A 17,662-nucleotide genomic window follows, 5' to 3' on the forward strand; every position below is an offset into this window, starting at 1 on the left:
GTTCGGCTTTTTAGCATGCTGGCAGATGCCGTAACTGTTCCATTAGGGTCCAAACACTTTTCTCCACCATTGAAGAATTTACAACACTATCCCACGACCAATTCGTACGAATTCGACGCATGATTAAAAAGAGTCTAATTCGTACGACCTCACTCGTACTAATTCGTACGATTTGTCTAAACCCACGTGATGGTTACAGTAGGTTTAGGGGCGGGGTAAGGGGTAGGTCATTCGTACGAATTCATACGAATTGGCCAATTCGTAAAATATGTACAACTTAGCAAAATCGTATTAATTCGTACGAGTGAGGTCGTATTAATTGTTACGAATTAGCCACTTTTTAATCATTCGTCGAAATCACTATGTAAACATTTGGTGTAAGTGAGACTTAAAAAATAACTTCATATTTTCATTCAGCAAGGAATGAATGTGATTAATTAATTAATTAATTAATTGACAGCTCTGCCATGGAACAGAAGAAAAGACTTCCGTGGATAAAGCAACAGGTTTAGCCTATTTAATGGCGAAATTCAAAAACAAACTGAGCAGGTGAGTCGATCAGAGACAACTGAGCATAGAAACTTAATTCACGAGTTCACACATACATATAATTAGAGTAAAGGATGTGTACGTATTTTGCATGCTGTCCGAGGGGAAGCCTCCGAGCTCGGAATTTGGCTTGAATCCAGAGTACTCCCCCTTCCCAGGTTTGGGATAGGACTAGTAAGTGAGGAGATGGGGTGGAGGATGGATGCTGGAAAACTGACACAGAACAGTGGTAAAACCTGCTGTATATAACACTTGATGTAAATTGAGTTGACTGGACGAGCTCCTCCCATAATGATTTGATTAATTATCTGAACGTGCTTTTAATAAAACATCATCTTGACAAACAGTCTTGTGAAAGGGGGCAGGTAAGCAATGGGCTGAATATCAGATGGGGCTGAGGAAGGAGAAGAATCGAATATTACAATGCATTCTCATTTTAGGGCATCATCTAACTGACACTTTTGACCATACGTCTAAATCCGACGCACATGGCAACCTTTAGCGTCAGTTAGATTAGGTAGGTTTATGTCTGGGGTTGGGTTAGACCACTAGGAGGCGCATCTCATATTGACGCTAAAGGGTGCCATGTGCGTCGGATGTTGACGCATGGTCAAAAGCGTCAGTTAGATGATGCCTTGGGATGAGAACGGGCTGAGGATTACTGTAGGTAAATTCAATGTAGCCAGGCAATTGAGCAGTAACACACTGTAGTGGTTGACGACCAGACGCTGAGTGTATGTGTCTGTTGTTTATGAGTGTGTATGTGTCTATTGGTGTGTTTATGAGTGGTATGAGGTGCAACAGGCGACGGTGATCATGTGGGAGGTGTTATGGGATCTGGAGCTGAAGGTGTAGCTGAGTCTGTGACAACCTCACAATCAATATTTGGTAACACTTTATTTCGGATTGTCCACTTTAGACATTCTACTAACAATAAGTAACTTTGCCGCAACATGTCAACTAATTGTCATAAGAGTATTAATAGACTGTCTGCAATCAATCAATCAATCAACACTTTATTTTTACGTAACATTCTACTGAATAAGTCATTACAAGTCAAATTATTCCACTAACCCGAACCCTAACGCCTAACCTACCAGTCTACTCATAGTCTACTACAGTCTACTAATACTCTAATGAGAGTTATTTGACATGTAGTGGAAAAGTTACTTATGGTTAGTAATATGTATAAATGACTAACAACAGGGAGATGTACCATACACACACACACACACACACACACACGTATCTTATATATATAAATATACATATGTGCTATTGGACGTCATCAGGGGTGATGGGTTTTTTAAATACATCTCGTCATCACACTCCACCCTGTTTAACATTTCTCCCTTTGACCACAAGTTGTTCAGATTAAGAAACACAGCACCACACATTTCCAGCTGAGACAGTGCACACATATTTCTGTAATTACGGAAAATTACAAAGGTTTAAATCATGGTTCACGAACAAAGTTTAGCAACTCCCCAACGAACGAAAGAATAACACCTTTTTAAACACACGCAAAGACACACCTCCAGTGAGAGCTGAGGAATAACACCTCAAGGTTTCTTCACTCTAAACTCCCAGCGGAGACATCAGAGTTCATCACCGTGGTTACACACACACAGGGTTGAGGGCGACAGAAAACACACTTCTCCACAGCTTGGAGATGGACGACCCTCAGGAGTGCTGTTATGACGTTTTAACTACAGTCAGGCATCTGGCATTGATGTGAGATTGGTGGTGATAAGGACTGATCCAGTGTAAGGCAATACACACACACACACTGGGAGATGCTTCAGACTCAGAGATGATTATTTGGTCATTGAAAGGGGGAAGATTGCAAGATCTCTGGTTGATATATAAACACACATCATGAAGAGCTGTACCCATAATGTGATTGATTTATTTTGTCCCAAGAATATATTACTTACACTTACTCTGAAAGACTTCATTTAGCTGACAAATGACCAGAAACATGGAGCACATCTAACCACTATCAACAATGTGTAACGGAATACAAATGTGAACTTATTTCAATGACAGATGTGGGAGAAAGTCGAATTGGCAGAATACAAACGGTTGCATCACAATTTTCTCATTCCCATATCACCCACACAAGGACACTTATTCAAGACTTGGTAAAACCTGAAAGTCAAAGAAAGAAAACATCAATATTGTTTATTTTCTTCAGACAATACACTCAATATTACTCAATGCCTATTATTAAATACTACATTGTGGTGGTAATACCGTAAATTAGTCCTACCTGTTGCGACATTCCCTACTCTGCCTTCTCCTAAAGGCCCACTGAAATTTCTTGAAATGCACAGCATTATTTAATGTGTTGATGTAATTTCAACTGAAACAGGAAGACAGTGCAGCCCCTCCCCTTTTTTAATAGTGTTTAGTTTATATCACAGCTCAGCATTGTCCATTTAACTATAGGCTATGTAAAATCTACATATTCCCAACGAAATGATTGTTTAATGTAAAACATGTTGAAGATTAGCGAACAGGCTGTTGATCAATAAATGATAAGCTATTTCATCACAAAAGCTGTTTATTCAGTGTAGTGAGGCCTCTCCTCCATTGACGTCCATTAAAAACGGCCACTTGTCTCCTTCCCTGCGTAATGCCAAAACTTTAGATTTAGCCGTTATGCTTTTTTGGCTGAAGGTTGCAGGCTTGACTTCCAGTGGCTTTGCATGAAGGTAAGGTCTTACGGATTTATGAATGACCTGCTCATTTTAAAATCTTTCCGGTCTATTTTCTATGGCATTGCTTACTCTTTGTCAGCGATGCCATAGAAATATTCCCAGTAGGGCTGTCAGTTAAACGCGTTATTAACTGCGTTAACGCAAACTAATTTTAACGGCGTTATTTTTTTTCTTGTTCTGGCATGTGCGGCGCTGCACTATGAAACCCATTCATTTCAATGGCTTGTGCCACACGAGGATGTTTTGTTGCGCAAGCAGATCTAGCTAGACCGGAAACAAAACAACAGGTATGACGCACACACTTGTTTGGATTTGCGAGCAGCCAAATACTTGTTTTTTTTGTTGTTGTTTTTTAGATGTTTTGCTGTCTTTTATAAAATTTGTATGTTTGTATGTAGGTTGAAGTAACTTAAATTGCCCTGTAAAGGGATAAATAAAGATTTTACTACTACTATTACTAACGCTACGGGTAACACTTTAGAATACGGTTCCTTCGTTAATGAATAACTACACAAGAACTAATGAGTAACACAATATTAACAATCTAGTAACTATTATTAACTAACAAGAAACTCTGATTAACGAACTAGTAAGTAATAGCGCACAGACGAAAGTGGTAGTTCACTATTAAGTAATCAATAACTACTATTTTTTAATACTTCCCAGAGACTACTGAAAAAGTTTATTAACAATCTAGTAACTACTATTAACTAAAAGAAACTCTTATTAACGAATTAGTAAGTAATAGCTCACAGATGAAAGTGTTACTAGATACTTCTGTGGGAATTACTAATTATTTGGATTCGTATTATAAAGTGAAGATCATTGGAACTAACTAGTAATTACTCAAATGTTACTAAAGACATTTTCTAAAAGTATACTAAAGTTCACCAAAAATCTCAAACATTTACACAAATCATGACTAGATCATGTAGTAACACTTGAGTAATTACTAGTTAAGTATCTAGTAACACTTTCATCTGTGAGCTATTACTTACTAATTCGTTTATAAGAGTTTCTTTTAGTTAATAGTAGTTACTAGATTGTTAATAAACTTTTTCAGTAGTCTCTGGGAAGTATTAAAAAATAGTAGTTATTGATTACTTAATAGTGAACTACCACTTTCGTCTGTGCGCTATTACTTACTAGTTCGTTAATTAGAGTTTCTTGTTAGTTAATAATAGTTACTATATTGTTAATATTGTGTTACTCATTAGTTCTTGTGTAGTTATTCATTAACGAAGGAACCGTATTCTAAAGTGTTACCACGCTACGTTTTGAGTGGATGGCGAGCACGAGACACCGAAATGGATGCAGATTCTAAATTGAAATTTTACTTTTAAAAGTTGCTAAATGGTTCCATTGACAAGACTAGATCGTACCTTTTGGGGAGCCAAGACATCTGGACCATAAGTCATTTGTTTGCGCATCACTTGTTGCGTTGCGTATCTGATTCACTAAAAGAACTGACTCAAAGAGTCATTTGTTTGTGCTCTTTCCCATGCAGCCAACTAGGACAATTCGGTAGAAACATGTATTCTCTTATCATTTATTTCCTGTACTAACACAGTCTCATCCCAAGACGTCATATAACTGACGCTTTTGACCGTACGTCAACATCCGCCTTTTTAGGGTACCCTTAAACGTCAGTTAGATGACGATCCTGGGGCGTCATCCAATTGACGTTTTACCTTTAACGTCAGTTAGGTGACGGGGTAGGTTTATGTCTGGGGTAGGGTTAGGATTAGATAACGTCATCTAACCGACGTTTAAGGGTACCCTAAAACGGCGGATGTTGACGAATGGTCAAAAGCGTCAGTTGTATGACGTCTTGGGATGAGACTGCGCTGCCTGTACACAGTCTTGTGCCCATATCAGATTCGATTTGAACTACAATCTATTATAGACTAGAAAGAAAAATACATAAAGTAGCCTACTTGCGAATATGGGTTCATGAAAACTCAGCAAGGGCTGAATTCATTCCAGGATGTCCCATATGCCAGTCAGAAAGAAAAAAAGATCAAAAGAGATCTTTTTTATTGCCTTCAAATCTAATGAAATAATTGCATTCCCATGGGCTATTTTAAATGCAGAATATTATTTGAATGAGAGAGGGTGTGTGGAAATCTGTTTGGTAAAAAAAAAAAAACGTCAAGGATGTTTGTGTTGCATTGTTCAGCTTTTGGGTCACTGGAGAGTGATTGTAGTGTAACATATGTTTGATTGGGGGCTTTAATCATTACATGAACCACTTCACCTTTTAGCTTGCCAGTGTTTGTAAATTGTGCCAATGCATTTTGATTGGAAATACTAACCATGCAAGTGCTTAGAATGTGTTTCTGCAAGCTGAGAGTGATTTATCTGGCGTATTGGAATTTGATTTGTAGATCTGCTTAGAACATAAATGCAATCTAAATGTAGAGGTGTTTCTTCAACTATGGGCATTTTTGGCCCTGTAGACAGACTCTTATCGACACTTTTCAAACGTATAGTTTATTTATCCTCCAACAATGGATGTACATAGTACATCACAGGAAAATTCTGATATTCTCATTTATCCTTCTCTATTTGAAAAGTAGCAGGAGGACACGGCCAATACACTGGTTAAAATGGCAGATTTCTCTGGATTTAAACATTGTTTGGGATAATGTAAGTATAGATGTAAGTCAACAAAATATATAACATTGTTTTAGTGAGTTTTGAATATTTTGTTGAATATATTGTGCCTTTAATGTAGATCATGCAGACTATTTGGAAAGACTGGGTTGCAAAAGAATACCGTCCTGGGTTGTGAAAATAGGAGTGAAATCTACTGGGACTTTTAATATGAGCTGTAAAGTAAACATGAGTATCAACGATCAAAATGAAAATAAGCTGTTTGGTGTTTTTTTTCCGTAATTGGTGAATCTGCAGGCAGGCCCTACCGACTGCAAATATTTGGTTCTTGGTGCTTTGGTTCCAAAATCACGCTGCGCTGGAACGGCCGCCAAACAGTGTTATGAAGGGTCGTTGCTTTTTCACCCAGGAAACGCTGATGGAAACACTTAGCGCCTGGCTGATCACGGCTCTAGTTTACAGTTTGTGACAAAAAGGGCCAAGAGGAAAAACAACTCTAAACACTTCATCACAGTGGCGTCCCAACAATAACTAGACCTCCTCTCGCCGTGCCATTCCCCCGAGAGCATTCGACCCGGGTGTTCCTCTCTCGCTTATCCTGAAGTGAACAAATGCGCCTTTTGGGAAACCAACGTTTCAGCGCACTTCTAATTTAGGGAGCACACCGTAAATTACAGCCTCTGCGAAGAGAGAAAGAGGGTGCAAAGCTTCAGCCTTATCTTTCAGGCATTTTGAATTACTATCAGAAGCAGGTTCCAGAGTATTGTTCTCAGGGTAGGTGAATCCCACTGAGGGACGCTGCTCCACGCCTGCAGAGCCAGCGCAGTGCACAGATTGTTCAAGATCCCTGAATAAAAACAGATGTGTGTCTGCTCTGCGGCCTGACGGGCAATCCAAATAATTCTCCGTAATCTGTACGTCCAACATCCTTCACGCAGGGCCTTGACATCTGGCTTGGCAGCTGAGCCACAGACTCCATTCAAATGCACGGACACATTGCTTTCCAACGCAGATTAGCTTTACGTCTAAAGCATAAACTTTTATTCATCTATTTGTCTTGCGGGGATATCCCTAAAGTGTCATTACTTTAGTTGTAAAGTTTCTGCTTGACAAGTTCTTCTTTTCCAATGAGAAATGAGGAAAATTGTTCTTGAATGGGACTTATCAAGGACATTTTGGCACAAACTCAAGCAACTTGTTTACCCGCCAGCCTGACGGAGGGCAGCAAGGGAAGGAAAGCACATAGCGTAGGTTACCCGGGTCCCAAGAGGAATAATTATCCAACACCGGTGGTATTACCAGTATGATTGGTTAGAGATTTGTGGAGAAACAGCCACCACAGAGGGGGACGGGTGGAGCGAGTCAGTCCAAAGACAAATGTCTTCGATTAACTCTTGCTAAGCACAGACCGAATGAGGTCACAAGTGCATCATGAAGTCCCTTGTCCAAGGGGGAATTCTCATCTGACTGGTGGCGATCACTCTTCAGCTAGACCTCTGTTTCACACTCTTCAACTAAGGAAGGTCCTCCAGAATTTGAGTTCAAGCCAGAGGTAAACCTAAAATAAACTTTCCTGGCAGCCAATATCAGTGTTTTGTCTTAGAGCAGATACAAGCAAGCATTATAATGATTTCCTTATTTGGAAAGGCACAGTGATTCAGTGCTTTTCCCAAATGCATACATTTTTATGGACACCCCATAGCATGCTTTAGCATGATAAATATTCCGATGAGTAGGAGCCTGGAGATGTAATTAAAAATTACAGAAAAATGTCAGCTGTGTTACATCACCATGCATGTGGTTTAAAACAGTAGGCGTGATGTGGAAAGAGTAGTATGTCCTTAGTATTAGAATTCATAAAATAGTAAGCAAAAGGTACCCAGTGAGATCGGACACTCGAATCCCATGAGGTTACAGGAGAGGATTTGCGAATGACAGTCAAGACATTCATTTTAGAACACACACTTTTAATAGTCGCAAAGTACTTACTCCTAGTACCTTCTCAGAAGCCCCTTTCACACAACGCGTTGATCCAGGGAAATTGCCGGGAAATTGCCAGAACGCCTTCCGTGTGAACGCAAACACGACCCGGGATTGATACCAGCATCGGGGGACCTAGTAACATTGCCGGAATCAGTCCCGGAACGTGCGCTGTGTGAACAAAAGCCAGGACCAATGCCGTAAGGGGTGTGTCATAGTGTTGACACTCGTGACATCGCGTGACTCTGTTGCTCTTAGAAGAAAGTTTGTGTTCGTCATCAACAAAGAAAGGACGATCAAATGTCTGCAAACTGGAACGAAGCAGAGACCAGGAGCTCCTCACTATCCGCGCTGAAGCTGAGATCGTTCACCAGCTTTGTGGAACGGTATGCGGCTGTACATGTTTTCGACACATACGTTACACATCTCATCCTGACGTCATGTGTCTTTCCGGGATCTTTTCGGATTGTGTGTGAACGCACTCACAGATTCTGGCAAATCACTGGCAGTGTGAATCAACCGAAATCAAACATTCTCGGGACAAATGCCGGGTGACATAATCCGTGTATTTTCCGGAATCTCTGTGTGAAAGGGGCTACAGAGTATCCGATTTTGAATGGAGTCATCATTTATTAGTGAGTCAAGTCAATAACTCAAACGTAAAACGTAAGTTACTCAATATTAATCTCTTGTATGTTGAATTGTTGTATAAAAGCAATGCCTTCGCTACCTTCCTTTTTTCCCCTCCAAACATCAGCACTATGCTTGTGTGATGTTGGTTAAATCCCATGTTACATTTTGAAACGTTAATGTTTTAAACCTTATTAACAACTAATATTTTAAGTTTCCAAGAATCTCTTGAGCTCCTTTTTCTTCTTTAAGGCTTGTAGTATAGTCATAATTTTATGAATCACTTCTGCTTTAATCCCTTCCCTGCCCACATCCAATTCTATCCGAACACAGATACAGATCATTTTGGGATTGCAACAGGTACAGATTCACGGAGAGATAACGGCTCGGCTGCACAGCCCTTGTATTCATTTCACAGAGCTTGTATACTGACATAATCAGGGTTTTCTCGCCGCAAGGCAGCGCTGTCCTCTGTTGGCCAGAGTGAGTCATCAAGCGGAGGTCAGCAGTGTCAGTTTGGAGAGGACAGGCCGAGCATGGGGAGCTCATGTTAGAGGTCCGTTCCACCCTTGGCAGGCCGCAGTGCGCCACCACAGAGCTGGCTGCAACTCCAGCTCATTTCCTCATAACTGAACTACATTAATACACATTTCAGCACCTTCCCTCTGCCTGTCAGGCCTGATGAATTACTAAAGCTAGCTTATCAGATAACATGAAAAATGAAAAACAGTCACATTAGCTGTGTTTTCTTTGAGATTTACTATTTTTCTCAGACCCAGAAATGCTATAATGAGCCATTATGAAAGTTTTCCCCTCAGGAGGAAAGCAATTCCTTATTGGGGATAAAACTTAGTGACCTAACATGTTTCCAACCATGCTGTGTGCCTACAGCAAATATAATATCCATAAGAAACACTGTCATTGTCCTACAATCGCAATGCTTTTCGTGATAAAGTTTGACATTTGTTCCCTAAACTTTCACGATGACCCCTTTTGTGTTCTGCACGGGCTCGAGTAAAACACACACCTCGAGTTGACCCAGGTGTAGCATTTTTAGGGCAACGCTTGGCTGCTGTACAAATCAGGTGGATGGTTAACCGTCGGGCTGACTGATTGGATGAGACAGGTGGCATCTGCTACAAATTTTCCCAGCTTGAAAACGTTCATGCAAAGGTAGCCTGGAAGCACAGACTCTGACAGAATGGGCTGTGTGTTTTGAACGCGATCCAAAGAAACAGAAACTTTGCGTTCTGGTTTTGGGGTTACAACTGTGCTTGGTATGATTTGCCCCCACAGCTGAGTACAAGTCAAAGTATGTATAAAACATCTTTTATAACCTGATCATTAAGGAGCCAAGTCACATTCTGGCTCATATACAGACTTGTGATGTGCATTTCTCAAATCGCACAACAAATCGCATCTAAAATGAGGTTAGAACGCACTAACAAAACTATGCTGATATCCAGAATTACAATTGCAAGATTATTGAAACAAAGTTTTTGATTGTCTGCAGGTGTCTCACTTTAAACATCCTGCACCTGATCTAACCAGACCCTTACAGTCTGCCAGAACGGACCTGATTTAGAATTCACGGACACAGAGTTAAACACCAGAGATTTTCCATGGAATTGCAGGAGTCTGACGACTCTCTGTGAGAAACCCAGGTGTCTGTTCTCTGCGTCCACACAGTGCCTACTGTATGTTGAGGGAGCGGTGACACAGAACAGGGGCCACGGGAAACACTAGGACATGGCTGAGGGATACTGTTAACTGCATGTGTATCCAAACTGACTGACACAGATCGTAATTTTTTTGTGCGCGGCCCAAAAAATGTTTGTTTTACAAATGTAAATTCTTGCTTCTTTTGGCTACATTCATAATTGTTCCATCATTTTGAATCTGTTGCAACCTGTTTTCTTGCTATATACATTTTTAACACAATGGGCTCTATGCACGGCGTTATTTCCGGTGAAGCATTAGGGATGCTCGATAACTTCCGCCGATCATAGAGTCCAATGCAATACCGAGAATTTATATTGAATTTTATACTCCATGGTTATACTAATGAAACGTTAGTCACAAAAACAGATAAAACAGACACCCCTCGTTGTGTTTATGCTTCTTTTTAAAATTATATTAAATAAACATAACTATATATAAAATTACATCTAAACGTATGTACGTTTCGTTTCAAAGACGGGAGGACAGTAAATATTGAAGACTCTGCCATAATCCCGTTTTCTCCGGTTTTCCTCCGCTTTAATCTACACAACCGGAAATGGTCGAGCATCCTTACGTCAAATGCGGAACTTATGCGTGCATATAGCCCATTACTTTAGTCACAAATCCCACTCGTTTTTCAAATTCATTTAAATTTCTTTTTAATATGTGACCAAAACTGGTTCATGATGCACAATTGCAGTCTTAACAGCTGGACAGTTTAACATGCAAAAGTTCATTTTCAAAATTATATCTCTTCAAACGATTTTGACACTCTGTCCAACATTCACATCATGCGAAATCCTGAGGTGATTTCACATTGAAAATGATTAAGGAATTGCCTGCAGGGAAAGGTCTCACTGAATAACAGCATTTTATGTGCATTCACCCCCCTTGAAATTGACTGCACACAATTCTACTCAGTAAATACGCTTCCTGGACTCTGGCTAATTTCATAATTGGTGGAAATGATGCATGTCACAAGATGCAATATTTGCCTCCAACATAAAGCTTTTAACATAAACATGATTCGTTGATGAACTGCCCTACTTTTTTTTTTTTTAATGAGTTCATGTGATCTCAGTGGTAGCCACATTTATTTTAAACAGACAAAATGGTCTCAGCTGCACCCAGTTAAGTAGATTGATGCGTTATATATTATAGTAAATAGTATAATGAGTATGTTAGGAGCCTGGAGATGTCATTAAAAACCACAGAATAATGTCAGATTTTTTTTTAATAACAATGAAAAAGTAAAATATTTTTATTGCTCAATTCACTGAAAAATGCTATTGATAAATGAAAGACCTGGCAGCAAAATGTTGCTAAAAAGACCCCGCTGATTGTTATAAATTTAGGGGCTGTTTACATGAGAGAGATGTCCCCTACTTGGCTCAATCAAGACGGTTGTCGTGCTGGTCCACTGGGGAGGCCACACAGTAGTTGCAGCCGTTGTGTGTGCTGACGCGCCAAGTAAACTACAGCTATTAACGCCGGACAGAAAGAGATTCAAATGACTGTATGGAAAGAAGCATAAATGGATGGAGAAGCATAGGTTACTGTAAAGCTACGTCTTAGTTTGTGCTTATCTTGGCGAAAACAGAGTACAAATCACTTTTGTTTTAACATCTACTCTCGTGTAATTGAAATCACAACATCGAATGTACATCGGTAAAAACAATTTTTAAAAACGTAAAAGTTTTTTTTATTCATTTATACATTTTGGCCATTCATTTACACGTTTTGGGTGGCTGAAAAAGCAAACTTTTGAAAACAGGTTTCATAATGCAAAAAGTTTTTTAAAAGGTCTCTGTGTAAACAACAAAATCTTAAAAAAAAAAAATTATGATGTCATGCACATGTATTACGTTAAATGTATAGAGTTTCATCGTCATCTATTGGCCTACGCAGCGTTTTTAGTCGTTTTCGCAGATGTGTGTGAATGGGACTCATTTTGACAATGGTGTTGTCGGTACGATGAAAACTCAAGGAAAAACTTCTCAGTTTTAAGCGTATGCCTATCGTTGTCGTGTAAACGTAGTCCTACCCTCAGTGGAGACAGAAAAGAGCTTTTGAGAGTCACAGTCACACACATACAAGTAAAAGAATCAACGGTGTTCGGCAGCCCATTCACATCCCAAGGTGTCATCTAACTGACGCTTTTGACCATGCGTCAACATCCGACGCACACCCTTTAGCGTCAATGTGAGACGCGCCTCCTAGTGGTCTAACCCTAACCCTACCCCATGGTCCTCAAGGTACAGCTTTGCTGGGCAGGGCACGTCTCCAGGATGGAGAACCACTGCCTACCTAAGATCGTGTTGTAAGGGGAACTGTCTTCTGGTTACCGCAACATCTGGGCATCGGCACAAATGCAAAGACTCCCTGAAGAAGTCCCTCAACGCTTGCTACATCGATCACAGTCAGTGGCCAGCACAAGCAGCTGATCGTGACTCCTGGCGGCGCACAGCCCATCAAGCCACCTCCCTCAGTGAAGATACCATCAGGGCCAGTATGGAGGACAAAAGAAGAAGAAGGAAGAACCGCGTCCCCCCAGAACCCATCCTGGATCAGACCTTAACCTGCAGCCTTTGTGACAGGACTTGCCAGTCCCGCATAGGCCTCGTCAGCCACCAGCGTGCCTGTAGTAGACATGGGTGTCCTTGTTCGTTCACAAAGCCAAGCCATGGACTCCTTTAAGGCCTGATTGGAGAGCGGTCCTGTGTTTGCACATGGTGTGGATTCACCTATATGCTCAATTACCTGGTTTCGTGTCCTCCTTCCCACTCATTTTTAAATCAGCCAGCCAAAATCTGCAATCAATTTCAGTCCGCTGTGATTGGCGTGCGGGTGAAGTAGCTGGAATTAGGCCCCAGTTTAAATGATTAATGTTTTTCTAAGGCCCTGTGTGTATATGTGAGCATGTATTTTTGTGGATGCATGTGTAGAGCAGCCAGGCAGAGTGGGAGGCATCTGCTCTGATATTGGGAATGTCCGCATTACACAAAGACGCCCAGAGAGTCTTACTGAACTCTAATAAAGTCTCGGGAGAGACTCATTACCTGCACTCACCCCGAACTGCCCTCCACTGGAGAATGAGAGAGCCAGCTTCAGAAAAACAATTGACCATACACACACACACATACATATGTGCATGCCAACACAAATACACACACAGAGACGAACATGTTAAATTTACCTCTCACGAGTGGGATGTACGTCATTATATGCTTGAAGCACATTTATTGATTTACAGTGGTTGGCAATTACAACAGCCATGTATAATTTTGAAGTAAGTGGTGTAGCTCCTCGCCACGTGTTTGCCTGAATATTACAAACCTGCCAGTGGTGTACAAAGAATATTTGTTTTTTTTACTAAAACGGTACATGAACGTAAACTTAAAAATAAGCACTGTGTTGCAAAGAAGAGTTAAAATCAAATCAAAAACATTAGATGTAACCGAATATGCATGATGCCTTACCTGACAGCAGTATTTCAGAAAGTCACGGGAAAGCCTGCAGTAAGATTGTGACATTTTGCTTCCATGTGTAAACATTAATCCCATCAGCTCTTGCCCACAGGTGCAGCTGGACAGTTTCCTGGCGGGTAGAGGAATAAGGTAATGTTTCTATGGAGAGTGTTAAGATGACAGCGCTAAGCTGTAAAACATTTACGCTTGATTATATTGCAGAACTAGAAACCTGATACAACGGTTTCTCTGGAGCTGTTTGTATACAAAAACATTTATGCAAGTCGGATTTCCCAGTTGTATCATTATTCAAATGGAGTCACAGTCCCTTTTTAGCATTCTATGTTCACACACATTATCAGCCCGAGGGCATTTCTGTAAAGGTGTAAAGGGTCAGGATTGTGTTGCCCTTAAACATTATTATACTTTTACAGGATAGTCATGGGAGCAGTTTCCTTATGTAAAACATGTTTATTGTTATTCCTTATGTTTGCTACCTCTGTTCAAATTCAATTTAAAACAAGGAATTTAATTATAGTGTTATACATGTACTGTGTATGATATCCTTTGTTTTGTTCAGTGTTCACTGACCTTTTGAACCTTTGTTTTTAGAGAAGCTAATCAGGGTTGTTTTCCCCATACAACGACGCAACTCGCTGCTTCACTACCATAGTATGGTGCATCACGAAGAAATCAACTTGCTACTCACAACTGTTTCCTGAATCCGTATTGTCGCACATTGATAGTTCAACCATGTTGGTTAACAGTGTTGTGCAAGTTACTTCCAAACTGTAATACATTAGGTATTACTTGTTACTGTTATTTAAAAGTAATTCATTACCTTACAATATTACTGTCCCAGAATTGTAATGCGTTACATTACTCATGTATTACTTTTGAGTTACTTTCACCAAAATAAATAAGTAGAACTTAACTTTGGGGCTATAACGATATGCAATATGAAACCGAAATCGCGATTCGCCACACGACTCAGATCCACGAACCTACAGAATCGCGACACACCTCTTCCAACTCCAGCGTTATTCTCCTTACCGTCCAGATCCAATGCTGCCTTATCTTTAAATTAGGCTATTAGTATTATTTGAAGTTAACATTATAAAATACGTAGACCTACACCACAAAACTAGTTGAGGATAAATTATTTAAAATTGGGGAAGTCCAGCATTATGGACATGACATTTGCAGTCAAAACTTGAAATAAAAATTCTCAGAAAATACATGTATTGAAACGTATAGGCTACTTCCTTAAAGGACTCCAGACATTAGACTAATATCAGTCTATGTTTTATTTTTAATATTAGGGAAAAGACACACATTCATGCGTGACAAAAAAATAGGAGGCAAAATATATTTTTTGTAATTCTGTTAATTACACTGCGCAAATCGGATGAGGAAGGGTTGGCTCTCCAGTCTCCATAGAACTTAAAATATTCATTTTATTTTAGTTTTCGTGTTCGCATTTATGAGGAAAAAACAATGTTACAGACGCGACCACTCTGGCACTGGCACTAAAAGACTGCTTTAAAACTTTCACATAGTCTGTTGCCTTTAAGAAGTAAAAGCAGACAATACACTGTAATACAAGCCTCACTGAACATGTAACGAGTAAAATATTACTGAAAATTGATTAGTAATGCCTTACACTACTGCGTTACAGCAAAAAGTAATATGTTACTGTAATGTATTACTTTTGCAATGCGTTACTCCCAACACTGTTGGTTAATGATGTCACTTTATGAGATGAGATTGAAGATGTTTTGCTATAAACATCATCTGAGGACTATCTCATATTTTTTCTGTTATTTGCTTTATTTTCAGATTCAATCTCATTCTTATACACACTAGAGCACTTCAAAAACGGTGCTTTAAAGTAGTAGTCCACTTTAAAAAAAAACTTTTGCTCATAATTTACTCATCGTCTGGAATCGTCTGAACTAATCCATAAGAACCATAACCATAAGAAGTATTTTCATTGACCGGATTACAAATGGACAATGCTAAATACAGGTGTAAATGTGGTCTAAAACATTGAGCTTTTCCACTTTAGACCACTTCCAGAGATAGTTGAAAACGCATTCGACAGGTTGCTTTTGTAGTGTAAATGCTCATGTGGATGAATGTGTTCGAACAGCCACAGAAGACTCTCTACCTACTGATGTAACATTAAACATTATCGGAAGCGCGCTAGCCAGACGGGATTTAAACTTTGTCGACTGAAGACCCAAGTTTGGTTTGAAGATTGAAAAAGTATTGAGCACAATGTTTTTCTCACCATTCCTGATTTCGAACACATACTCACACTCACAGCGTTCAGCATGATCTTGTGGCTATCAGAGCAGAAACTAAAGATATATATACACCCATAGACCCTGCCCTTAAAGATATCAGGACAGGTGTAAATGTGTGTCTCCCTCGTCTACTTGTGATCCGATCAAACAAAGTGTTGCATCCTAATACCATGTGTAAGGGCCTAAATCAACTACTGACTCCACGGTGTTTACAGATGTCTGCAAAGGAATAGCGCATTTCTTCCATGAATAATCAATGTTTGTCTTTGACTTTTACTGTGTAAGACCAGAGTTGGCATGTATGAGGTCACACTTGGGTCATATGGGACAAAGATCTGGTCTCTCTCTGCCTCTCTCTCATATGCTTTATGCACACAGAAGCCTATGACTTCAAAGTGGGCACTTTATAAGCCTAATAAAGTTTTATATGAATTTACAGACCAAAACCTATGTCTTTGAATCACCATAATAACAACGAACAAATCATCCAAAATAATTAGCATGCTTCTCTGAGCCACAGAACATTTAGGACATTGTCCCTGTGAGGTTTATTTATCATGCAAACGTTGTGGTGCTCACTTCTAACAGTGGCCTGACATCAATTATAGAGCGCTCCACAACATTGACTTTAAGAGCTCATATCACTGCTCTGGACCGTATTTCAAATCTAAAATAGCTGCCATGATATTTAATGAATAAGACTTGGAGTAGTCCAACAGTTAGGCCTATTTTATTAACGTCATTATTTGTAAACCTGAAATTGGTCCCAGTTTCTGATCTTGTTTTACTGTGCTGATTGTGTTTCAGCCCCTGGAGACATAATGCCCGTTCCCTTAATCCAACCCACAAATAAAACCAGAATCACAAACACACACAAGGTTATAAATACACATCACATTCCCTTTGCTTGCTGGGGGACCTTACAATAATCACTGATAAAACTATAAACTCTAAAATACTCCTCATAGCGCTAACCATCGCCAAGAAAACTATCCTCATGAACTGGAAAACCAGAAATAAATTACACATTAACATTTGGAAAAATCTTATTACAGACTTCATTGCAATGGAACTCGCATCTCCCCTTCATAATTACACATCTGAAACTGACCTCTACCGTCCAACACTTTCTGACCTCTTACAGCTATGAATCCCTTCTCTGTTCTTAACTCAGACTATAACCAACCCACGAATATTTGTGTATTTGTGCATTTTAGTTGTTCGAACTTGTTTTTGTCATCATTGTTATTGCTATCTTTACTGTCACTGTTATGATTACTATTTTCACTTTTATTTAATTTTTTGTTGTTTCATTGTTGTAATTGCTGTTGTTGCTGTCTTTTGCTCTCACCGTTGTGATCACCACTGCCATCATCATTGTCATTCATTATTATTATTATTACTACTACTATTATTATTATTATTATTATTATTATTATCATCATCAATATTGCCATTGTCAATGCTGTAGAATTAGAATGTAGAACTAGAATTAAGCGTCATTGTCATCACTAATGCAATAACTTCCCCCTTATCTCTTCATGGGTTTTTAATGCACCACAACATAGAAAAGGGAAAAAAAAAAAAAAAAAAAAAAAAAGAAAAAAAAAAAAAGAATAAGTATATTTGGATAAACATCGCAAACACCAAGGCAGGCAAGACAGGC

At 39.5% G+C, this 17,662-nt stretch overlaps 1 long non-coding RNA gene across 1 annotated transcript in view; it reads right to left on the reverse strand.

The window, feature by feature from the left end:
• The window catches only part of LOC120479380 (uncharacterized), a 45,088-nt gene extending 31,275 nt beyond the window's left edge, over nucleotides 1-13,813 (reverse strand). The window contains exon 1 of the long non-coding RNA XR_016145538.1: nucleotides 13,700-13,813. This is a non-coding gene — a long non-coding RNA (uncharacterized LOC120479380). The remainder of the gene's footprint in view (nucleotides 1-13,699) is intronic.
• Nucleotides 13,814-17,662: the final 3,849 nt, after the last annotated feature.

This window comes from Pimephales promelas, chromosome 11, assembly GCF_988280905.1.
Source record: "Pimephales promelas chromosome 11, fPimPro1.hap1.1, whole genome shotgun sequence".
Lineage (NCBI taxonomy): Eukaryota > Metazoa > Chordata > Actinopteri > Cypriniformes > Leuciscidae > Pimephales > Pimephales promelas.